General features: G+C 46.2%; 10 non-coding genes and 1 pseudogene across 10 annotated transcripts; all 11 read left to right on the top strand.

Annotated features, from left to right (window-relative positions):
* Positions 1-936: 936 nt before the first annotated feature.
* On the top strand, positions 937-1,127 carry LOC141223859 (U2 spliceosomal RNA). The gene has a single exon (XR_012291381.1). It is a non-coding gene; the product is annotated as a U2 spliceosomal RNA (small nuclear RNA).
* Positions 1,128-2,248: 1,121 nt separating this feature from the next.
* On the top strand, positions 2,249-2,439 carry LOC141223858 (U2 spliceosomal RNA). Its single transcript, XR_012291380.1, has one exon. It is a non-coding gene; the product is annotated as a U2 spliceosomal RNA (small nuclear RNA).
* A 1,115-nt stretch (positions 2,440-3,554) lies between these two features.
* On the top strand, positions 3,555-3,745 carry LOC141223857 (U2 spliceosomal RNA). The gene has a single exon (XR_012291379.1). It is a non-coding gene; the product is annotated as a U2 spliceosomal RNA (small nuclear RNA).
* Positions 3,746-9,976: 6,231 nt separating this feature from the next.
* On the top strand, positions 9,977-10,152 carry LOC141224168 (U2 spliceosomal RNA; annotated as a pseudogene).
* Positions 10,153-11,267: 1,115 nt separating this feature from the next.
* On the top strand, positions 11,268-11,458 carry LOC141223856 (U2 spliceosomal RNA). Its single transcript, XR_012291378.1, has one exon. It is a non-coding gene; the product is annotated as a U2 spliceosomal RNA (small nuclear RNA).
* Positions 11,459-12,573: 1,115 nt separating this feature from the next.
* Positions 12,574-12,764, top strand: LOC141223855 (U2 spliceosomal RNA). Its single transcript, XR_012291377.1, has one exon. It is a non-coding gene; the product is annotated as a U2 spliceosomal RNA (small nuclear RNA).
* Positions 12,765-13,879: 1,115 nt separating this feature from the next.
* Positions 13,880-14,070, top strand: LOC141223854 (U2 spliceosomal RNA). Its single transcript, XR_012291376.1, has one exon. It is a non-coding gene; the product is annotated as a U2 spliceosomal RNA (small nuclear RNA).
* A 1,115-nt stretch (positions 14,071-15,185) lies between these two features.
* On the top strand, positions 15,186-15,376 carry LOC141223852 (U2 spliceosomal RNA). The gene has a single exon (XR_012291374.1). It is a non-coding gene; the product is annotated as a U2 spliceosomal RNA (small nuclear RNA).
* Positions 15,377-16,491: 1,115 nt separating this feature from the next.
* Positions 16,492-16,682, top strand: LOC141224136 (U2 spliceosomal RNA). The gene has a single exon (XR_012291651.1). It is a non-coding gene; the product is annotated as a U2 spliceosomal RNA (small nuclear RNA).
* A 1,115-nt stretch (positions 16,683-17,797) lies between these two features.
* Positions 17,798-17,988, top strand: LOC141223851 (U2 spliceosomal RNA). The gene has a single exon (XR_012291373.1). It is a non-coding gene; the product is annotated as a U2 spliceosomal RNA (small nuclear RNA).
* A 1,115-nt stretch (positions 17,989-19,103) lies between these two features.
* LOC141224108 (U2 spliceosomal RNA) lies at positions 19,104-19,294 on the top strand. Its single transcript, XR_012291624.1, has one exon. It is a non-coding gene; the product is annotated as a U2 spliceosomal RNA (small nuclear RNA).
* Positions 19,295-23,295: the final 4,001 nt, after the last annotated feature.

The following is a 23,295-nucleotide window of genomic DNA, read 5'->3' as shown; positions in this document are numbered from 1 at the left end:
GTGCATTGCATTGCCATGTAATGTGATGCAATGCTATCTTTCTAGCTCTCCCTTTTTACTTCCTTTTGGATAAACAGACATATTAGGCAAGCATTTTGGAGCTTTCACCTAAATAACTACAGGTGGTGAGATAAGCTGCACAATATAATTGACCTTTCAGTATATTGTTGCACACACACCATCTATTTAGCAAATGCCCTTGTTATCAACAGCAGCCTTTTAAACTCACCTGAGCTAACAGGTATGTGCGCTGGTTACTCTGCTGCGCTTAAAATTTCTTTTTTGGTTTGCTACAATGCCTTTTCTGAAACGTTGTCTCCTTCTGCTGGAACACTGACTTCTTTCATTTAATGCCTGCAGACTATAAAAGAGAACCCAACCCAAAAAGTTTGGTTGATTAGTCTGTGGCATTCTGTTAAACTGTTGCTTATGGCGGTCTCTGTGAGCTTCTCAGCGACATTCAGCCAGCCAGGTATCCTGCCTGCAGTAGATGGAATGTGGCAATGGAACGCTGGCTGCGCGTGTCATAATAGGCTCTGAGCCTTTATATACCTGTGCACAGCAGCAGCCACCTTCAGTCTGCTGCTGGACAGCCAGCAGCAGCAGCAGCAGGAGAGGTATGTAATCAGGAGCCCTCCTGCTAAGGGTAGACAGCTGCTCGTTCCACCCCACCCCCCGCCTTAATTGGTTCTCCTCCCTTCCAACGGTGTTGAGGCGGGTGGGAACAGCAGGGGGTGAAGGTGCTGTGTTTAAAGAGGTGGAGTTATGCAGATCTAAAACGCGTGGATTGCAGCAGCAGCAAGCCGAAAAGTGCAGGCATGTAAGGGATCTAGAGGTTGACAACATGTCTTCTTAACGGGAGTCCAGGAGCTCATCTCCACAAATGGACTTTTCAGGATCCTTGGGTGGCTCCGTAGTTTGAAACCAATTCTGGTTATCGCTTCTCGGCCTTTTGGCTAAGATCAAGTGTAGTATCTGTTCTTATCAGTTTAATATCTGATACGTCCCCTATCTGGGGACCATATATTAAATGGATTTTTAGAACAGGGAGATGGAAAAAGAGCTTGCTCTGTCCACTCCACGCATTGACCTGGTATTGCAGTATCTCCAGGACCGGTGCACCCCTTCTTTAATGCAGTTTCTAAAATCAGAAAGAATTGAATTCAATGTTTTTTGTTCATTTTGCTTGTTTGTCGGATTTTGGGATGGACTCTTTGGCTTTGCTTTTCTTCTCCTCATTGGATTTTTCATGTTCAAAGTTGCAGAAGCCAGATTACAAGCTCATTTTGGTTCAACTTCAGCAACTGTGCATTGCATTGCCATGTAATGTGATGCAATGCTATCTTTCTAGCTCTCCCTTTTTACTTCCTTTTGGATAAACAGACATATTAGGCAAGCATTTTGGAGCTTTCACCTAAATAACTACAGGTGGTGAGATAAGCTGCACAATATAATTGACCTTTCAGTATATTGTTGCACACACACCATCTATTTAGCAAATGCCCTTGTTATCAACAGCAGCCTTTTAAACTCACCTGAGCTAACAGGTATGTGCGCTGGTTACTCTGCTGCGCTTAAAATTTCTTTTTTGGTTTGCTTTTTTTTCAATGCCTTTTCTGAAACGTTGTCTCCTTCTGCTGGAACACTGACTTCTTTCATTTAATGCCTGCAGACTATAAAAGAGAACCCAACCCAAAAAGTATGGTTGATTAGTCTGTGGCATTCTGTTAAACTGTTGCTTATGGCGGTCTCTGTGAGCTTCTCAGCGACATTCAGCCAGCCAGGTATCCTGCCTGCAGTAGATGGAATGTGGCAATGGAACGCTGGCTGCGCGTGTCATAATAGGCTCTGAGCCTTTATATACCTGTGCACAGCAGCAGCCACCTTCAGTCTGCTGCTGGACAGCCAGCAGCAGCAGCAGCAGGAGAGGTATGTAATCAGGAGCCCTCCTGCTAAGGGTAGACAGCTGCTCGTTCCACCCCACCCCCCGCCTTAATTGGTTCTCCTCCCTTCCAACGGTGTTGAGGCGGGTGGGAACAGCAGGGGGTGAAGGTGCTGTGTTTAAAGAGGTGGAGTTATGCAGATCTAAAACGCGTGGATTGCAGCAGCAGCAAGCCGAAAAGTGCAGGCATGTAAGGGATCTAGAGGTTGACAACATGTCTTCTTAACGGGAGTCCAGGAGCTCATCTCCACAAATGGACTTTTCAGGATCCTTGGGTGGCTCCGTAGTTTGAAACCAATTCTGGTTATCGCTTCTCGGCCTTTTGGCTAAGATCAAGTGTAGTATCTGTTCTTATCAGTTTAATATCTGATACGTCCCCTATCTGGGGACCATATATTAAATGGATTTTTAGAACAGGGAGATGGAAAAAGAGCTTGCTCTGTCCACTCCACGCATTGACCTGGTATTGCAGTATCTCCAGGACCGGTGCACCCCTTCTTTAATGCAGTTTCTAAAATCAGAAAGAATTGAATTCAATGTTTTTTGTTCATTTTGCTTGTTTGTCGGATTTTGGGATGGACTCTTTGGCTTTGCTTTTCTTCTCCTCAATGGATTTTTCATGTTCAAAGTTGCAGAAGCCAGATTACAAGCTCATTTTGGTTCAACTTCAGCAACTGTGCATTGCATTGCCATGTAATGTGATGCAATGCTATCTTTCTAGCTCTCCCTTTTTACTTCCTTTTGGATAAACAGACATATTAGGCAAGCATTTTGGAGCTTTCACCTAAATAACTACAGGTGGTGAGATAAGCTGCACAATATAATTGACCTTTCAGTATATTGTTGCACACACACCATCTATTTAGCAAATGCCCTTGTTATCAACAGCAGCCTTTTAAACTCACCTGAGCTAACAGGTATGTGCGCTGGTTACTCTGCTGCGCTTAAAATTTCTTTTTTGGTTTGCTACAATGCCTTTTCTGAAACGTTGTCTCCTTCTGCTGGAACACTGACTTCTTTCATTTAATGCCTGCAGACTATAAAAGAGAACCCAACCCAAAAAGTTTGGTTGATTAGTCTGTGGCATTCTGTTAAACTGTTGCTTATGGCGGTCTCTGTGAGCTTCTCAGCGACATTCAGCCAGCCAGGTATCCTGCCTGCAGTAGATGGAATGTGGCAATGGAACGCTGGCTGCGCGTGTCATAATAGGCTCTGAGCCTTTATATACCTGTGCACAGCAGCAGCCACCTTCAGTCTGCTGCTGGACAGCCAGCAGCAGCAGCAGCAGGAGAGGTATGTAATCAGGAGCCCTCCTGCTAAGGGTAGACAGCTGCTCGTTCCACCCCACCCCCCGCCTTAATTGGTTCTCCTCCCTTCCAACGGTGTTGAGGCGGGTGGGAACAGCAGGGGGTGAAGGTGCTGTGTTTAAAGAGGTGGAGTTATGCAGATCTAAAACGCGTGGATTGCAGCAGCAGCAAGCCGAAAAGTGCAGGCATGTAAGGGATCTAGAGGTTGACAACATGTCTTCTTAACGGGAGTCCAGGAGCTCATCTCCACAAATGGACTTTTCAGGATCCTTGGGTGGCTCCGTAGTTTGAAACCAATTCTGGTTATCGCTTCTCGGCCTTTTGGCTAAGATCAAGTGTAGTATCTGTTCTTATCAGTTTAATATCTGATACGTCCCCTATCTGGGGACCATATATTAAATGGATTTTTAGAACAGGGAGATGGAAAAAGAGCTTGCTCTGTCCACTCCACGCATTGACCTGGTATTGCAGTATCTCCAGGACCGGTGCACCCCTTCTTTAATGCAGTTTCTAAAATCAGAAAGAATTGAATTCAATGTTTTTTGTTCATTTTGCTTGTTTGTCGGATTTTGGGATGGACTCTTTGGCTTTGCTTTTCTTCTCCTCATTGGATTTTTCATGTTCAAAGTTGCAGAAGCCAGATTACAAGCTCATTTTGGTTCAACTTCAGCAACTGTGCATTGCATTGCCATGTAATGTGATGCAATGCTATCTTTCTAGCTCTCCCTTTTTACTTCCTTTTGGATAAACAGACATATTAGGCAAGCATTTTGGAGCTTTCACCTAAATAACTACAGGTGGTGAGATAAGCTGCACAATATAATTGACCTTTCAGTATATTGTTGCACACACACCATCTATTTAGCAAATGCCCTTGTTATCAACAGCAGCCTTTTAAACTCACCTGAGCTAACAGGTATGTGCGCTGGTTACTCTGCTGCGCTTAAAATTTCTTTTTTGGTTTGCTACAATGCCTTTTCTGAAACGTTGTCTCCTTCTGCTGGAACACTGACTTCTTTCATTTAATGCCTGCAGACTATAAAAGAGAACCCAACCCAAAAAGTTTGGTTGATTAGTCTGTGGCATTCTGTTAAACTGTTGCTTATGGCGGTCTCTGTGAGCTTCTCAGCGACATTCAGCCAGCCAGGTATCCTGCCTGCAGTAGATGGAATGTGGCAATGGAACGCTGGCTGCGCGTGTCATAATAGGCTCTGAGCCTTTATATACCTGTGCACAGCAGCAGCCACCTTCAGTCTGCTGCTGGACAGCCAGCAGCAGCAGCAGCAGGAGAGGTATGTAATCAGGAGCCCTCCTGCTAAGGGTAGACAGCTGCTCGTTCCACCCCACCCCCCGCCTTAATTGGTTCTCCTCCCTTCCAACGGTGTTGAGGCGGGTGGGAACAGCAGGGGGTGAAGGTGCTGTGTTTAAAGAGGTGGAGTTATGCAGATCTAAAACGCGTGGATTGCAGCAGCAGCAAGCCGAAAAGTGCAGGCATGTAAGGGATCTAGAGGTTGACAACATGTCTTCTTAACGGGAGTCCAGGAGCTCATCTCCACAAATGGACTTTTCAGGATCCTTGGGTGGCTCCGTAGTTTGAAACCAATTCTGGTTATCGCTTCTCGGCCTTTTGGCTAAGATACCACATCTTGCCAGAAGGATTCTAAGCCAATCGTGCCCTTGGCCTTGAGGCATCGGCGGTGTAAAAGCCGTCTTAAGCCTCATGCTGCTTTAGGGGGCAGATACGCAAAGAAACCAAGAAGGCGATCGACCCTATCTACCTTTTGAAGATGGCATCAGCAGTAGCGGCCGCAGTGCGCTATGCCAGAGCTGGTGACCTTCGCATCAAGAACTCTTTCAAGATCGAAGTGGACGATGCATCCAAGGAGAAGATGACCTTGAAGTTTTTCGTGAGGAGAGTGCTGCTGGAGATCCTAGGAGTAAAGAGGGAAGACATCCTGGCCCTTCAAGATCGCCCCGGTTCCTTCACTTTGACTCTGGAGTCGGAGTATGCGTGCCAGAACCTCTTCCGCCAGATACACCTGCACCTTTCAGATGAGGATCTTAAAGGACTCACCTTTGTCATCCTTTACTCCGGTGGAGAGAAGCCGCTCGTGGTTCAGATGAGCAACCCTCATGTTCCCTTAGTTAATATTATTTGCTTTCTTCAAAACTATTTCCCAGAACTGCGGTATTCCCACAAGGTCATGAATGAGGAAAACCTCTGGACGGGAAAGCATAAATTTTTTGTTAAATTTTGTGAAGATCCAAATGGCATTGGTGGTCAGCGTCATCCTCCGTCAAGTTTCCTGATCGGTAGGGAGCGGGGGCGCCTCTTCTACCCGGACATGCCCCTCTTCTGCCGGAAATGCATGTGTTTCGGTCACACTTATGAGAACTGCAAGGAGGAGGTGGCAATCTGTAAGAAGTGCTACAAGCATGGACATGCCACAATGGACTGTACCAATGAGATGGTGTGCAACATCTGCCGGGTCCCAGGTCACTCCTTCCGGGAGTGTCCTTTGAAGAAAAAGGCGGAAACCTATGCTGAAACGCTGGCAAAGCAACCTGCCCGTGTGCCTCCATCTGCTCCCGGGGGGCAGAGGCAACCCTCTGCTGTTCCTGCTCCTGCGGGTGCGTCTACAGCGCGGGGGCAGTCTTCTAGCTCTCCAGTACCTGCTCCACAGACCAAGCCTGCTAGTACATCAGGTGGTACGTCTGCACCTGCTGCACAGAGGAAGCCAACCAACCCTCCTGCTCCTGCTGCTAAGGGGGGTCCCACCGGTGCTCCTGTATCTACTGTGCGAACACAACCCCCTGTAGGCGGGTCCACAAGCACTTCAGTGCCTGCTGCACAGGGAAAACCTGCCAGTTCTCCTATTCCTGCTGCGCATAAGCCCACGTCTATGCAGAAACCTCCAGCTGAGAAACCTGTCCGTCCTGAGAGGAGGGAAGCTTCATCTAAGGACTGGGCTGCTGATTCTGATCCGGGTGATATGGTGGTGGAGGGGAGTCCCTCTGCTGAAATCGGGACATTTAGCTCGGAGGAAGAAGCAATGGAGCTGGAAACTCGTAGGAAAAGGAAAACAGATGATAGGTCTGATGAGAATGTGGCCAGGGAGACTTCCAAGAAGTGTCCATTAAAACCAAGTCTTCTGCAATACAAGCCAATGGCTCCCGCTGCCCCTCCTGAGGAGCCAAGGCCTTCAGACCCTATAAACATTTCTTTTTCGGACTCAGAAGTGCAGAGCCCGTTAACATCGGTGGGCTTTATGTCTGATTCTGACAGTAGTGTGACCTGAACTATCCTATCATGACCTCATCAATTAAAGTAGCCTCGCTCAATGTGAGGAGTATAAGGGGCTCTACAAGAAGGGCTGCTTTGTTTTCCTACCTGTCAACAGTGGACTGTGATGTCTTTTGTTTGCAAGAATGTAACATTGACTTTGATATGAATTATGCAGATTTAAGAAAAGATTGGCCTCATGGGCCCTCTATCTGGTCCGGAGATAATGAAAATCGTTCCTCTGGCATTGGAGTGCTGTTTAGGTCGCATGACTTTAAAATCAACTCTTTTGTGGACATTTCTTCTGGACGTGCTCTTTTCTTAAATATTAGTTTTAAAGGTGTGGACTTTAGACTTTTGAACATTTATGCTTCTCCGGTGAAGGAAGAGAGACATCAGTTGTTTGAAGATGTGCAATATTACCTACCTGGTTCATCGCCTCTGATGTTCTGTGGGGATTTCAATTGTGTCTTGCCTGGTGAAGGGAGAAGCGGGAGTTCCACCGTTCCTAAAAAAGACAAAACAGAGAAACAACTAAAGGATTTGTTAACTGATTTTTTTCTTAGAGACTCCTGGAAAGAGATCCGTAGTAATGATCCCGGTTATACTTGGGAGAACTCTTCTTCTAAATCTCGTATTGATTTTATTTTCATGTCCCAATATGTGAATGTCAAATCTGTTGTCTTAATCCCAAACATTTTTTCAGATCATAAGATGTTGCTATCAGAGTTAGAATTACCTGGGCTTGTCAAGGCAAGAGGAGTTTGGAGGCTAAATACAACATTGTTACAAGATCCTAAGGTAAGAACAGATTTTAAAGCGTTTTTTAATTATTTAAGAACAAAACAACAAAAATTTTTAACTCTGCTAGAATGGTGGGAATACAGCAAGATGAAGATAAAAAGTTTTTTTATCAAGGTCAGCATAGCCAATGCAAGAGAAAAGTCCGCTTGGCATAAAAGGCTTATTACTAAATTGCAGACCTGTTATCAACTAAGAGATGTGGGACTTGAAATGGACGATTTAATTGAAGCAACAAAAAAAGAAATTAAAAAGAGTATAGAGTCGAAGGGTAAGGAAATAATTTATAACTCAAAAATTGAAGTGATGGAGAAAAATGAAAAGTGCTCAAGATTTTTTTTTAAAAAAGTAGTTGCTGCTAAGGAAATGATAACAGAATTAGAGGGTGAAACTACAACTGAAGGTATGCTCAACCAAGCTCACCAGTTTTATCAGCAGCTTTTTAATGAGAAAACTATAGACCAGTCTTTTACTGAAGATGCCCTTAATTCATTAAAAAATAGTCTGAGCCGCGAAGACCAAGAATTGTTATGCACTGAAGTCACCTTGTCGGAAGTAGATGCTGCTATCAAAAGTTTTTCCTATGGGAAAACCCCTGGTTCTGACGGTTTGCCTGTTGAATTTTATCGTGAATTTTGGAATTTTTTAAAACCCGACTTGTTTTTAGTAATCAAAGAAGCTTTTAAGTGTGATATCCTGCCTATATCTTGGAGAAGTGGTCTGGTCTCCCTGATTTTTAAAAAAGGAGCCAAATCCCATCTGGCAAACTGGAGACCAATCACACTGTTGAATGTTGATTACAAGTTGATGTCCAAAATTTTAGTGAACCGTTTTAAAAAAGTTTTATCCAAAGTTATTTATGAGGACCAGGTATGTGGGGTGCCAGGAAGAGGAGTTGCGGAGCATCTCAATACCATCCGCGATGTCATATGGTACCAGCAATCCAGGAAGCAAGACTTAGCAATTTTATCGTTGGATTTTCAAAAGGCTTTTGATCGTGTCTCTCATTGTTTTTTATGGTTGGTTTTAAAAAAAATGGGCTTCCCTGAAATTTTTATCAAGCAAGTGGCACTTTTATATAAGAACTCTTTTAGTAAAATTTTAATCAATGGATTTTTGTCTAATGAAGTGTTTTTGCATTCAGGTGTGAAGCAAGGCTGCCCTTTGTCCCCAGTGCTATTTATATGTGCAATAGAGCCTCTTTTATCTATGCTACGAGAGGATAAAGTGATTAAAGGTGTCCCTATCCCTGGAGGACATGGAAGAGATGTGAAGGTAATGGGCTACATGGATGATATTACTATTTTTTGTTCATCACCTGCCGCTCTCAGGAGAGCTATAAGAACGACCAATTTTTTTTGTGAAGCCTCAGGGTTTAAGTTAAACATTGAGAAATGTGATTGTTTTGTCCGTGGCAATTGGGCGGATGTGTCCATCCCTGATCTCCCGATGCAGTCAGAGAAGATTAAAATTCTGGGCGTGATTTTTGATCGACAGAATGATGGAATGAAGAGCTGGGATGGAGTAAGGGACAAAATACAAAAGAAGATTGACTTTTGGAAATTAAGAAAATTAACAATCGAAGGTAAAGTTTTAATTATTAAGGCCCTTCTGCTTCCTGTCATGTTATATCTCAGTTATGTTTATCCCCCAAGTGACCTTACAGCGAGAAGATTACAGAGAATGCTGTTTGAATTTGTGTGGAACTCTAAGTTCGAAAAGGTGAAGAGAGAAACAATGTACAAGATGCACCACCTTGGTGGTAAGGATGTTCCCAACGTCAAACTGTTTTTATACTCCAAGTTTTTTAGCCTCTGTTTTAAATATATGTTTGCTTCAAGCCCTTGGGCACATTTTTTAAGATATGCAGCTGGCCACATTTTTAGGAGGCGAAAGTGGATATCCATTTCTTTAACAAGCCCAGTGTTGTTATCACCTCCACAACAATATGCCATCCTGGAGAAAGTTATCAGATTATATGGCCTAGATTCTTTTGAGATGGAGACATTGAAGAATGCAAGGAAGCTGCTGCAGCAATTAAAAAAGAAAGAAACTTTGACGCCCATAAGCCATTATTCATATAGCAGAGTCACTAAAATATGGAATTTAACAAATGCACCTTACCTGATGAATCAACATAAAGATTTAGCTTGGATGATTGTGCAGGAATGTTTACCGACTCGTGATTTCCAGTATAAAAGAAGACTTAGTACTATACAAACCTGCCCGAGGCATCAGTGCAATAATGATGAGACTACTATGCACCTTATTTGGAATTGTGATTTTGCACAGCAAGTGTGGAAAGACTGTGGTGAGCTTTTAAAATTTTTATCTGGTCTTAATTTTTTAAGCCATGAAGTGGTTTTATATGGGATTTTACCAAACATGACGAAAGAAAAAGAGAGAGTTTTATGGTGCACTTTGAGTTGTGTTAAAAGTGCTCTATGGAAGACCAGAAACATATTGTTGTTTAAAAGAGACTATATAGAAGTCAAGGATTGTATAAGACTGGCATTAAGTGAAATTTATATGTACTACCTAATGGATATGAAGAAGCTTGGAAAGAAAAGAGCCCTGAGTATATGGAACTATCACCTATGGAAGATGTTATTTTAAAGCTCTGAAGAAAAGATAAAGACTACGATATTTTAAATATAAACGCAAAATCTGTTCTTATCAGTTTAATATCTGATACGTCCCCTATCTGGGGACCATATATTAAATGGATTTTTAGAACAGGGAGATGGAAAAAGAGCTTGCTCTGTCCACTCCACGCATTGACCTGGTATTGCAGTATCTCCAGGACCGGTGCACCCCTTCTTTAATGCAGTTTCTAAAATCAGAAAGAATTGAATTCAATGTTTTTTGTTCATTTTGCTTGTTTGTCGGATTTTGGGATGGACTCTTTGGCTTTGCTTTTCTTCTCCTCAATGGATTTTTCATGTTCAAAGTTGCAGAAGCCAGATTACAAGCTCATTTTGGTTCAACTTCAGCAACTGTGCATTGCATTGCCATGTAATGTGATGCAATGCTATCTTTCTAGCTCTCCCTTTTTACTTCCTTTTGGATAAACAGACATATTAGGCAAGCATTTTGGAGCTTTCACCTAAATAACTACAGGTGGTGAGATAAGCTGCACAATATAATTGACCTTTCAGTATATTGTTGCACACACATCATCTATTTAGCAAATGCCCTTGTTATCAACAGCAGCCTTTTAAACTCACCTGAGCTAACAGGTATGTGCGCTGGTTACTCTGCTGCGCTTAAAATTTCTTTTTTGGTTTGCTACAATGCCTTTTCTGAAACGTTGTCTCCTTCTGCTGGAACACTGACTTCTTTCATTTAATGCCTGCAGACTATAAAAGAGAACCCAACCCAAAAAGTTTGGTTGATTAGTCTGTGGCATTCTGTTAAACTGTTGCTTATGGCGGTCTCTGTGAGCTTCTCAGCGACATTCAGCCAGCCAGGTATCCTGCCTGCAGTAGATGGAATGTGGCAATGGAACGCTGGCTGCGCGTGTCATAATAGGCTCTGAGCCTTTATATACCTGTGCACAGCAGCAGCCACCTTCAGTCTGCTGCTGGACAGCCAGCAGCAGCAGCAGCAGGAGAGGTATGTAATCAGGAGCCCTCCTGCTAAGGGTAGACAGCTGCTCGTTCCACCCCACCCCCCGCCTTAATTGGTTCTCCTCCCTTCCAACGGTGTTGAGGCGGGTGGGAACAGCAGGGGGTGAAGGTGCTGTGTTTAAAGAGGTGGAGTTATGCAGATCTAAAACGCGTGGATTGCAGCAGCAGCAAGCCGAAAAGTGCAGGCATGTAAGGGATCTAGAGGTTGACAACATGTCTTCTTAACGGGAGTCCAGGAGCTCATCTCCACAAATGGACTTTTCAGGATCCTTGGGTGGCTCCGTAGTTTGAAACCAATTCTGGTTATCGCTTCTCGGCCTTTTGGCTAAGATCAAGTGTAGTATCTGTTCTTATCAGTTTAATATCTGATACGTCCCCTATCTGGGGACCATATATTAAATGGATTTTTAGAACAGGGAGATGGAAAAAGAGCTTGCTCTGTCCACTCCACGCATTGACCTGGTATTGCAGTATCTCCAGGACCGGTGCACCCCTTCTTTAATGCAGTTTCTAAAATCAGAAAGAATTGAATTCAATGTTTTTTGTTCATTTTGCTTGTTTGTCGGATTTTGGGATGGACTCTTTGGCTTTGCTTTTCTTCTTCTCATTGGATTTTTCATGTTCAAAGTTGCAGAAGCCAGATTACAAGCTCATTTTGGTTCAACTTCAGCAACTGTGCATTGCATTGCCATGTAATGTGATGCAATGCTATCTTTCTAGCTCTCCCTTTTTACTTCCTTTTGGATAAACAGACATATTAGGCAAGCATTTTGGAGCTTTCACCTAAATAACTACAGGTGGTGAGATAAGCTGCACAATATAATTGACCTTTCAGTATATTGTTGCACACACACCATCTATTTAGCAAATGCCCTTGTTATCAACAGCAGCCTTTTAAACTCACCTGAGCTAACAGGTATGTGCGCTGGTTACTCTGCTGCGCTTAAAATTTCTTTTTTGGTTTGCTACAATGCCTTTTCTGAAACGTTGTCTCCTTCTGCTGGAACACTGACTTCTTTCATTTAATGCCTGCAGACTATAAAAGAGAACCCAACCCAAAAAGTTTGGTTGATTAGTCTGTGGCATTCTGTTAAACTGTTGCTTATGGCGGTCTCTGTGAGCTTCTCAGCGACATTCAGCCAGCCAGGTATCCTGCCTGCAGTAGATGGAATGTGGCAATGGAACGCTGGCTGCGCGTGTCATAATAGGCTCTGAGCCTTTATATACCTGTGCACAGCAGCAGCCACCTTCAGTCTGCTGCTGGACAGCCAGCAGCAGCAGCAGCAGGAGAGGTATGTAATCAGGAGCCCTCCTGCTAAGGGTAGACAGCTGCTCGTTCCACCCCACCCCCCGCCTTAATTGGTTCTCCTCCCTTCCAACGGTGTTGAGGCGGGTGGGAACAGCAGGGGGTGAAGGTGCTGTGTTTAAAGAGGTGGAGTTATGCAGATCTAAAACGCGTGGATTGCAGCAGCAGCAAGCCGAAAAGTGCAGGCATGTAAGGGATCTAGAGGTTGACAACATGTCTTCTTAAAGGGAGTCCAGGAGCTCATCTCCACAAATGGACTTTTCAGGATCCTTGGGTGGCTCCGTAGTTTGAAACCAATTCTGGTTATCGCTTCTCGGCCTTTTGGCTAAGATCAAGTGTAGTATCTGTTCTTATCAGTTTAATATCTGATACGTCCCCTATCTGGGGACCATATATTAAATGGATTTTTAGAACAGGGAGATGGAAAAAGAGCTTGCTCTGTCCACTCCACGCATTGACCTGGTATTGCAGTATCTCCAGGACCGGTGCACCCCTTCTTTAATGCAGTTTCTAAAATCAGAAAGAATTGAATTCAATGTTTTTTGTTCATTTTGCTTGTTTGTCGGATTTTGGGATGGACTCTTTGGCTTTGCTTTTCTTCTCCTCATTGGATTTTTCATGTTCAAAGTTGCAGAAGCCAGATTACAAGCTCATTTTGGTTCAACTTCAGCAACTGTGCATTGCATTGCCATGTAATGTGATGCAATGCTATCTTTCTAGCTCTCCCTTTTTACTTCCTTTTGGATAAACAGACATATTAGGCAAGCATTTTGGAGCTTTCACCTAAATAACTACAGGTGGTGAGATAAGCTGCACAATATAATTGACCTTTCAGTATATTGTTGCACACACACCATCTATTTAGCAAATGCCCTTGTTATCAACAGCAGCCTTTTAAACTCACCTGAGCTAACAGGTATGTGCGCTGGTTACTCTGCTGCGCTTAAAATTTCTTTTTTGGTTTGCTACAATGCCTTTTCTGAAACGTTGTCTCCTTCTGCTGGAACACTGACTTCTTTCATTTAATGCCTGCAGACTATAAAAGAGAACCCAACCCAAAAAGTTTGGTTGATTAGTCTGTGGCATTCTGTTAAACTGTTGCTTATGGCGGTCTCTGTGAGCTTCTCAGCGACATTCAGCCAGCCAGGTATCCTGCCTGCAGTAGATGGAATGTGGCAATGGAACGCTGGCTGCGCGTGTCATAATAGGCTCTGAGCCTTTATTTACCTGTGCACAGCAGCAGCCACCTTCAGTCTGCTGCTGGACAGCCAGCAGCAGCAGCAGCAGGAGAGGTATGTAATCAGGAGCCCTCCTGCTAAGGGTAGACAGCTGCTCGTTCCACCCCACCCCCCGCCTTAATTGGTTCTCCTCCCTTCCAACGGTGTTGAGGCGGGTGGGAACAGCAGGGGGTGAAGGTGCTGTGTTTAAAGAGGTGAAGTTATGCAGATCTAAAACGCGTGGATTGCAGCAGCAGCAAGCCGAAAAGTGCAGGCATGTAAGGGATCTAGAGGTTGACAACATGTCTTCTTAACGGGAGTCCAGGAGCTCATCTCCACAAATGGACTTTTCAGGATCCTTGGGTGGCTCCGTAGTTTGAAACCAATTCTGGTTATCGCTTCTCGGCCTTTTGGCTAAGATCAAGTGTAGTATCTGTTCTTATCAGTTTAATATCTGATACGTCCCCTATCTGGGGACCATATATTAAATGGATTTTTAGAACAGGGAGATGGAAAAAGAGCTTGCTCTGTCCACTCCACGCATTGACCTGGTATTGCAGTATCTCCAGGACCGGTGCACCCCTTCTTTAATGCAGTTTCTAAAATCAGAAAGAATTGAATTCAATGTTTTTTGTTCATTTTGCTTGTTTGTCGGATTTTGGGATGGACTCTTTGGCTTTGCTTTTCTTCTCCTCATTGGATTTTTCATGTTCAAAGTTGCAGAAGCCAGATTACAAGCTCATTTTGGTTCAACTTCAGCAACTGTGCATTGCATTGCCATGTAATGTGATGCAATGCTATCTTTCTAGCTCTCCCTTTTTACTTCCTTTTGGATAAACAGACATATTAGGCAAGCATTTTGGAGCTTTCACCTAAATAACTACAGGTGGTGAGATAAGCTGCACAATATAATTGACCTTTCAGTATATTGTTGCACACACACCATCTATTTAGCAAATGCCCTTGTTATCAACAGCAGCCTTTTAAACTCACCTGAGCTAACAGGTATGTGCGCTGGTTACTCTGCTGCGCTTAAAATTTCTTTTTTGGTTTGCTACAATGCCTTTTCTGAAACGTTGTCTCCTTCTGCTGGAACACTGACTTCTTTCATTTAATGCCTGCAGACTATAAAAGAGAACCCAACCCAAAAAGTTTGGTTGATTAGTCTGTGGCATTCTGTTAAACTGTTGCTTATGGCGGTCTCTGTGAGCTTCTCAGCGACATTCAGCCAGCCAGGTATCCTGCCTGCAGTAGATGGAATGTGGCAATGGAACGCTGGCTGCGCGTGTCATAATAGGCTCTGAGCCTTTATATACCTGTGCACAGCAGCAGCCACCTTCAGTCTGCTGCTGGACAGCCAGCAGCAGCAGCAGCAGGAGAGGTATGTAATAAGGAGCCCTCCTGCTAAGGGTAGACAGCTGCTCGTTCCACCCCACCCCCCGCCTTAATTGGTTCTCCTCCCTTCCAACGGTGTTGAGGCGGGTGGGAACAGCAGGGGGTGAAGGTGCTGTGTTTAAAGAGGTGGAGTTATGCAGATCTAAAACGCGTGGATTGCAGCAGCAGCAAGCCGAAAAGTGCAGGCATGTAAGGGATCTAGAGGTTGACAACATGTCTTCTTAACGGGAGTCCAGGAGCTCATCTCCACAAATGGACTTTTCAGGATCCTTGGGTGGCTCCGTAGTTTGAAACCAATTCTGGTTATCGCTTCTCGGCCTTTTGGCTAAGATCAAGTGTAGTATCTGTTCTTATCAGTTTAATATCTGATACGTCCCCTATCTGGGGACCATATATTAAATGGATTTTTAGAACAGGGAGATGGAAAAAGAGCTTGCTCTGTCCACTCCACGCATTGACCTGGTATTGCAGTATCTCCAGGACCGGTGCACCCCTTCTTTAATGCAGTTTCTAAAATCAGAAAGAATTGAATTCAATGTTTTTTGTTCATTTTGCTTGTTTGTCGGATTTTGGGATGGACTCTTTGGCTTTGCTTTTCTTCTCCTCATTGGATTTTTCATGTTCAAAGTTGCAGAAGCCAGATTACAAGCTCATTTTGGTTCAACTTCAGCAACTGTGCATTGCATTGCCATGTAATGTGATGCAATGCTATCTTTCTAGCTCTCCCTTTTTACTTCCTTTTGGATAAACAGACATATTAGGCAAGCATTTTGGAGCTTTCACCTAAATAACTACAGGTGGTGAGATAAGCTGCACAATATAATTGACCTTTCAGTATATTGTTGCACACACACCATCTATTTAGCAAATGCCCTTGTTATCAACAGCAGCCTTTTAAACTCACCTGAGCTAACAGGTATGTGCGCTGGTTACTCTGCTGCGCTTAAAATTTCTTTTTTGGTTTGCTACAATGCCTTTTCTGAAACGTTGTCTCCTTCTGCTGGAACACTGACTTCTTTCATTTAATGCCTGCAGACTATAAAAGAGAACCCAACCCAAAAAGTTTGGTTGATTAGTCTGTGGCATTCTGTTAAACTGTTGCTTATGGCGGTCTCTGTGAGCTTCTCAGCGACATTCAGCCAGCCAGGTATCCTGCCTGCAGTAGATGGAATGTGGCAATGGAACGCTGGCTGCGCGTGTCATAATAGGCTCTGAGCCTTTATATACCTGTGCACAGCAGCAGCCACCTTCAGTCTGCTGCTGGACAGCCAGCAGCAGCAGCAGCAGGAGAGGTATGTAATCAGGAGCCCTCCTGCTAAGGGTAGACAGCTGCTCGTTCCACCCCACCCCCCGCCTTAATTGGTTCTCCTCCCTTCCAACGGTGTTGAGGCGGGTGGGAACAGCAGGGGGTGAAGGTGCTGTGTTTAAAGAGGTGGAGTTATGCAGATCTAAAACGCGTGGATTGCAGCAGCAGCAAGCCGAAAAGTGCAGGCATGTAAGGGATCTAGAGGTTGACAACATGTCTTCTTAACGGGAGTCCAGGAGCTCATCTCCACAAATGGACTTTTCAGGATCCTTGGGTGGCTCCGTAGTTTGAAACCAATTCTGGTTATCGCTTCTCGGCCTTTTGGCTAAGATCAAGTGTAGTATCTGTTCTTATCAGTTTAATATCTGATACGTCCCCTATCTGGGGACCATATATTAAATGGATTTTTAGAACAGGGAGATGGAAAAAGAGCTTGCTCTGTCCACTCCACGCATTGACCTGGTATTGCAGTATCTCCAGGACCGGAGCACGCCTTCTTTAATGCAGTTTCTAAAATCAGAAAGAATTGAATTCAATGTTTTTTGTTCATTTTGCTTGTTTGTCGGATTTTGGGATGGACTCTTTGGCTTTGCTTTTCTTCTCCTCATTGGATTTTTCATGTTCAAAGTTGCAGAAGCCAGATTACAAGCTCATTTTGGTTCAACTTTAGCAACTGTGCATTGCATTGCCATGTAATGTGATGCAATGCTATCTTTCTAGCTCTCCCTTTTTACTTCCTTTTGGATAAACAGACATATTAGGCAAGCATTTTGGAGCTTTCACCTAAATAACTACAGGTGGTGAGATAAGCTGCACAATATAATTGACCTTTCAGTATATTGTTGCACACACACCATCTATTTAGCAAATGCCCTTGTTATCAACAGCAGCCTTTTAAACTCACCTGAGCTAACAGGTATGTGCGCTGGTTACTCTGCTGCGCTTAAAATTTCTTTTTTGGTTTGCTACAATGCCTTTTCTGAAACGTTGTCTCCTTCTGCTGGAACACTGACTTCTTTCATTTAATGCCTGCAGACTATAAAAGAGAACCCAACCCAAAAAGTTTGGTTGATTAGTCTGTGGCATTCTGTTAAACTGTTGCTTATGGCGGTCTCTGTGAGCTTCTCAGCGACATTCAGCCAGCCAGGTATCCTGCCTGCAGTAGATGGAATGTGGCAATGGAACGCTGGCTGCGCGTGTCATAATAGGCTCTGAGCCTTTATATACCTGTGCACAGCAGCAGCCACCTTCAGTCTGCTGCTGGACAGCCAGCAGCAGCAGCAGCAGGAGAGGTATGTAATCAGGAGCCCTCCTGCTAAGGGTAGACAGCTGCTCGTTCCACCCCACCCCCCGCCTTAATTGGTTCTCCTCCCTTCCAACGGTGTTGAGGCGGGTGGGAACAGCAGGGGGTGAAGGTGCTGTGTTTAAAGAGGTGGAGTTATGCAGATCTAAAACGCGTGGATTGCAGCAGCAGCAAGCCGAAAAGTGCAGGCATGTAAGGGATCTAGAGGTTGACAACATGTCTTCTTAACGGGAGTCCAGGAGCTCATCTCCACAAATGGACTTTTCAGGATCCTTGGGTGGCTCCGTAGTTTGAAACCAATTCTGGTTATCGCTTCTCGGCCTTTTGGCTAAGATCAAGTGTAGTATCTGTTCTTATCAGTTTAATATCTGATACGTCCCCTATCTGGGGACCATATATTAAATGGATTTTTAGAACAGGGAGATGGAAAAAGAGCTTGCTCTGTCCACTCCACGCATTGACCTGGTATTGCAGTATCTCCAGGACCGGTGCACCCCTTCTTTAATGCAGTTTCTAAAATCAGAAAGAATTGAATTCAATGTTTTTTGTTCATTTTGCTTGTTTGTCGGATTTTGGGATGGACTCTTTGGCTTTGCTTTTCTTCTCCTCATTGGATTTTTCATGTTCAAAGTTGCAGAAGCCAGATTACAAGCTCATTTTGGTTCAACTTCAGCAACTGTGCATTGCATTGCCATGTAATGTGATGCAATGCTATCTTTCTAGCTCTCCCTTTTTACTTCCTTTTGGATAAACAGACATATTAGGCAAGCATTTTGGAGCTTTCACCTAAATAACTACAGGTGGTGAGATAAGCTGCACAATATAATTGACCTTTCAGTATATTGTTGCACACACACCATCTATTTAGCAAATGCCCTTGTTATCAACAGCAGCCTTTTAAACTCACCTGAGCTAACAGGTATGTGCGCTGGTTACTCTGCTGCGCTTAAAATTTCTTTTTTGGTTTGCTACAATGCCTTTTCTGAAACGTTGTCTCCTTCTGCTGGAACACTGACTTCTTTCATTTAATGCCTGCAGACTATAAAAGAGAACCCAACCCAAAAAGTTTGGTTGATTAGTCTGTGGCATTCTGTTAAACTGTTGCTTATGGCGGTCTCTGTGAGCTTCTCAGCGACATTCAGCCAGCCAGGTATCCTGCCTGCAGTAGATGGAATGTGGCAATGGAACGCTGGCTGCGCGTGTCATAATAGGCTCTGAGCCTTTATATACCTGTGCACAGCAGCAGCCACCTTCAGTCTGCTGCTGGACAGCCAGCAGCAGCAGCAGCAGGAGAGGTATGTAATCAGGAGCCCTCCTGCTAAGGGTAGACAGCTGCTCGTTCCACCCCACCCCCCGCCTTAATTGGTTCTCCTCCCTTCCAACGGTGTTGAGGCGGGTGGGAACAGCAGGGGGTGAAGGTGCTGTGTTTAAAGAGGTGGAGTTATGCAGATCTAAAACGCGTGGATTGCAGCAGCAGCAAGCCGAAAAGTGGAGGCATGTAAGGGATCTAGAGGTTGACAACATGTCTTCTTAACGGGAGTCCAGGAGCTCATCTCCACAAATGGACTTTTCAGGATCCTTGGGTGGCTCCGTAGTTTGAAACCAATTCTGGTTATCGCTTCTCGGCCTTTTGGCTAAGATCAAGTGTAGTATCTGTTCTTATCAGTTTAATATCTGATACGTCTCCTATCTGGGGACCATATATTAAATGGATTTTTAGAACAGGGAGATGGAAAAAGAGCTTGCTCTGTCCACTCCACGCATTGACCTGGTATTGCAGTATCTCCAGGACCGGTGCACCCCTTCTTTAATGCAGTTTCTAAAATCAGAAAGAATTGAATTCAATGTTTTTTGTTCATTTTGCTTGTTTGTCGGATTTTGGGATGGACTCTTTGGCTTTGCTTTTCTTCTCCTCATTGGATTTTTCATGTTCAAAGTTGCAGAAGCCAGATTACAAGCTCATTTTGGTTCAACTTCAGCAACTGTGCATTGCATTGCCATGTAATGTGATGCAATGCTATCTTTCTAGCTCTCCCTTTTTACTTCCTTTTGGATAAACAGACATATTAGGCAAGCATTTTGGAGCTTTCACCTAAATAACTACAGGTGGTGAGATAAGCTGCACAATATAATTGACCTTTCAGTATATTGTTGCACACACACCATCTATTTAGCAAATGCCCTTGTTATCAACAGCAGCCTTTTAAACTCACCTGAGCTAACAGGTATGTGCGCTGGTTACTCTGCTGCGCTTAAAATTTCTTTTTTGGTTTGCTACAATGCCTTTTCTGAAACGTTGTCTCCTTCTGCTGGAACACTGACTTCTTTCATTTAATGCCTGCAGACTATAAAAGAGAACCCAACCCAAAAAGTTTGGTTGATTAGTCTGTGGCATTCTGTTAAACTGTTGCTTATGGCGGTCTCTGTGAGCTTCTCAGCGACATTCAGCCAGCCAGGTATCCTGCCTGCAGTAGATGGAATGTGGCAATGGAACGCTGGCTGCGCGTGTCATAATAGGCTCTGAGCCTTTATATATCTGTGCACAGCAGCAGCCACCTTCAGTCTGCTGCTGGACAGCCAGCAGCAGCAGCAGCAGGAGAGGTATGTAATTGACGCGCCCCTGGGCCTGTGTCGCGCTGCGGTGCGCACGCGGGAGCTTACCCGGAGCCGGATCCGTGGAGGGTTGTAGTCTCGTGGCGGTGACCCGGTCCGTGCCCAGGGAGTCAAACTGGACGGCAGTCTACTAGTAGTAAATAGTTGATGACTACGCCACCCGTTGAGTGCAGCCAGGGAGCTGCTGCTGCGGGGCAGACCGCTGAGGCCGATGGTAGGATTATGCAGCGTGATAGTATAACCCCCAACGGGAGGGGTATGGTCTCAGGGCAGCCGACGTGGATGATGGGGGTAGCAGGAACCACTCAGAGACGGTACGGTGTAGTTCAGGGTCTTTACTGGTAACAACGATAGACCCTCCCGGAGTACTTGCTAGCGAACGGGGCCTGGTCAGTCCTTGAGCAGATGGGATCTCCCCTGGCCAGGCGTAGTTGTAGGCCTCCCAAACTGACTGTACTCTTCTGGCTACCTTGCTAGAAGCTGATGTAAGTAGCCCACGTCCCTGAGTGTACCGTGTGGTGCTCACCCGTATGGCCGGTGACTCGGGGCCTTCTAATGGCTTCCGCTCCACGATGGCGGTGCTGGTCCCACGCGTGTGACCGTGCCTTCGGGCTTCTGGGCCAGAGGACCTGAAATCCCCTGCCTGACGGATTCTGCTGCTGGGTAAGAGTTAGCCCCCACAGCCTCGGACTCCGGGTCCGGAAAGAAGTCTTCTTAGTCAGGGCGAGCTCTGCAGCTGCCAGCCCCTGACTCCTTGTAACTCTGCTGTTTCCTATGCTGCTTCTTGTCTCTACTCCACTTGTCTCCAGGCTCAGGCCCCTGGACAGGGCCTGCCTGTGGAGCAGAGCCCATAGAGCAGCTCTGCTCCCTGTCTTCTCCTCTCAGAACTCCCTACTCTGCCTCAGCCCCAGGTTTATATAGGGGAAGTCCTTCCCCTCCCAAGACTGGGCAGGAGGTGTGGCATGCACAGGATCCCTGACCAAAGGACCTCCCACCTGCTCTCAGACGTAATATCTCTATCACTGTGGCAACCAGACCCCTGGGGTGTCACATTCCCCCCTAGTGAAATTTAGTAGTCCGGGACTAAACATATTTTTGTAACATAACAAAGTATAAACAATAACATTACAATAAGGAAACGCATAAAGCTGGTCACGGCGTGTCCGTAACCGGGTGCAGTCTTTGAAGAAAGCAAGGTGTCCATTTCACCAAAACAGGGAGACGTAACCAGGTAGGGGTCTGTCCTACCCCGAGTCCTTAACAGTCTTTTAGTCCATCCTGGGTTACGCTCCACTAACTGTACAAAGGATTCCCGGTAAATCCACCAAGGACTCCTATAAATAACTGGAAACACATAATATTTACAAGATATGGCCGCTCTCAGTCCTCGGCCAGTGGGGATAAGGATTGGCTGCTCACAGTCCTCAGCCTGTGGGGAGATGGGATGGCTGCTCACAGTCCTCAGCCTGGTTAAGGATAGGGGACACACGGGAACAGTTCACACTTGTCCCAACGGGGACCATATTTTAATTAGCAACACAAGTACCCCTACGGGTAACTATGTACAGTTCCACTTTACCGTACTTCAGTAACGGCATCCTCCTGCTCCTTCTTGTGTGTAGGCTTCAGACCCGTCCGGGTCCTCTTGGCTTTCCTCGTATTGGTAGTACTGCAGCTCCTCCTTGGTTAACGTGGAGGGCGTACAGTCCTTTTGCACCTGGGGAGTTCAGGCCTTGCGACCAGGCGTGGAGAGGGTCGCCGTTGATGACGCCCGGGGTCAGAGGGTGCAACTTTGGGCCTGGGCGCGGGCTGGTGGTGGTAGTGCCCAGGGCTGGAGGGCTTGGCCGCAGGGCTTGTTGCGGGGGCTGGAGCAGGTCGGTGTCTGCAGCGCCCGAAATCGGCGGCTCCACCAGGGGGCCCGGGAGCAGGCTGACGCTGGCAGCGTCCGGGACAGGGAGACTCCTCTTACCTGCTCCCGCGACCGCTCCTGCGTCACGCGTCTTCTCCTGGCGCTGGTCGGGGCCGGCGACCACTGGGGCACTGCCGATGCTGGGCAGCTTAGTCTGCTGCCGGTCCGCCATCTTGCTGTCCGTTCCTGGTGTCCTCCTCCCCCCTAGTGGACCGTGGCCTACCTTCCGGAGATCCTCTTCCGTAGGCCGCGGCTCCGTAGTCAATCGTCGGGGTAGAGGACCTGGCGTCGCGCTCCTGTGACGTCGGCGTCTGCTGGGCTCCTTCCAGGACCTTACGCAACGTCCGGACGTGAGGCGGGGCTTCAGTTCTCGCGCGCTTTCGGAGTCCACGCCCCTCTTCTTCCCGCGCGGCGTCCTCAAGATGGCGTCCAATGGCGGGAAAACTCCACGGATGGCGGGAAGAAGGTCGAAGATGGCGCCGGATGGCGGGAAAACTTCGCGGATGGCGGGAAGAAGGTAGAAGATGGCGCCGGATGGCGGGAAACCTCCACGGATAGCGGGAATCTTCACCACTGGTAAGTTTGAACAGTCTTTGCTTTTCAGGCACGCAGTACCCGGTGGTTGCGGGCACGAGATCCTGCCGACTACGCCAAAGTTGACGCGCCCCTGGGCCTGTGTCGCGCTGCGGTGCGCACGCGGGAGCTTACCCGGAGCCGGATCCGTGGAGGGTTGTAGTCTCGTGGCGGTGACCCGGTCCGTGCCCAGGGAGTCAAACTGGACGGCAGTCTGCTAGTAGTAAATAGTTGATGACTACGCCACCCGTTGAGTGCAGCCAGGGAGCTGCTGCTGCGGGGCAGACCGCTGAGGCCGATGGTAGGATTATGCAGCGTGATAGTATAACCCCCAACGGGAGGGGTATGGTCTCAGGGCAGCCGACGTGGATGATGGGGGTAGCAGGAACCACTCAGAGACGGTACGGTGTAGTTCAGGGTCTTTACTGGTAACAACGATAGACCCTCCCGGAGTACTTGCTAGCGAACGGGGCCTGGTCAGTCCTTGAGCAGATGGGATCTCCCCTGGCCAGGCGTAGTTGTAGGCCTCCCAAACTGACTGTACTCTTCTGGCTACCTTGCTAGAAGCTGATGTAAGTAGCCCACGTCCCTGAGTGTACCGTGTGGTGCTCACCCGTATGGCCGGTGTCTCGGGGCCTTCTAATGGCTTCCGCTCCACGATGGCGGTGCTGGTCCCACGCGTGTGACCGTGCCTTCGGGCTTCTGGGCCAG

This window comes from Phyllobates terribilis, unplaced genomic scaffold, assembly GCF_046119375.1.
Source record: "Phyllobates terribilis strain yellow unplaced genomic scaffold, ASM4611937v1 Scaffold_381__1_contigs__length_1843176, whole genome shotgun sequence".
NCBI lineage: Eukaryota > Metazoa > Chordata > Amphibia > Anura > Dendrobatidae > Phyllobates > Phyllobates terribilis.
The sequence above is the reverse complement of the archived record's forward strand: the minus strand, read 5'-3'. Positions and strand labels throughout refer to the sequence as shown.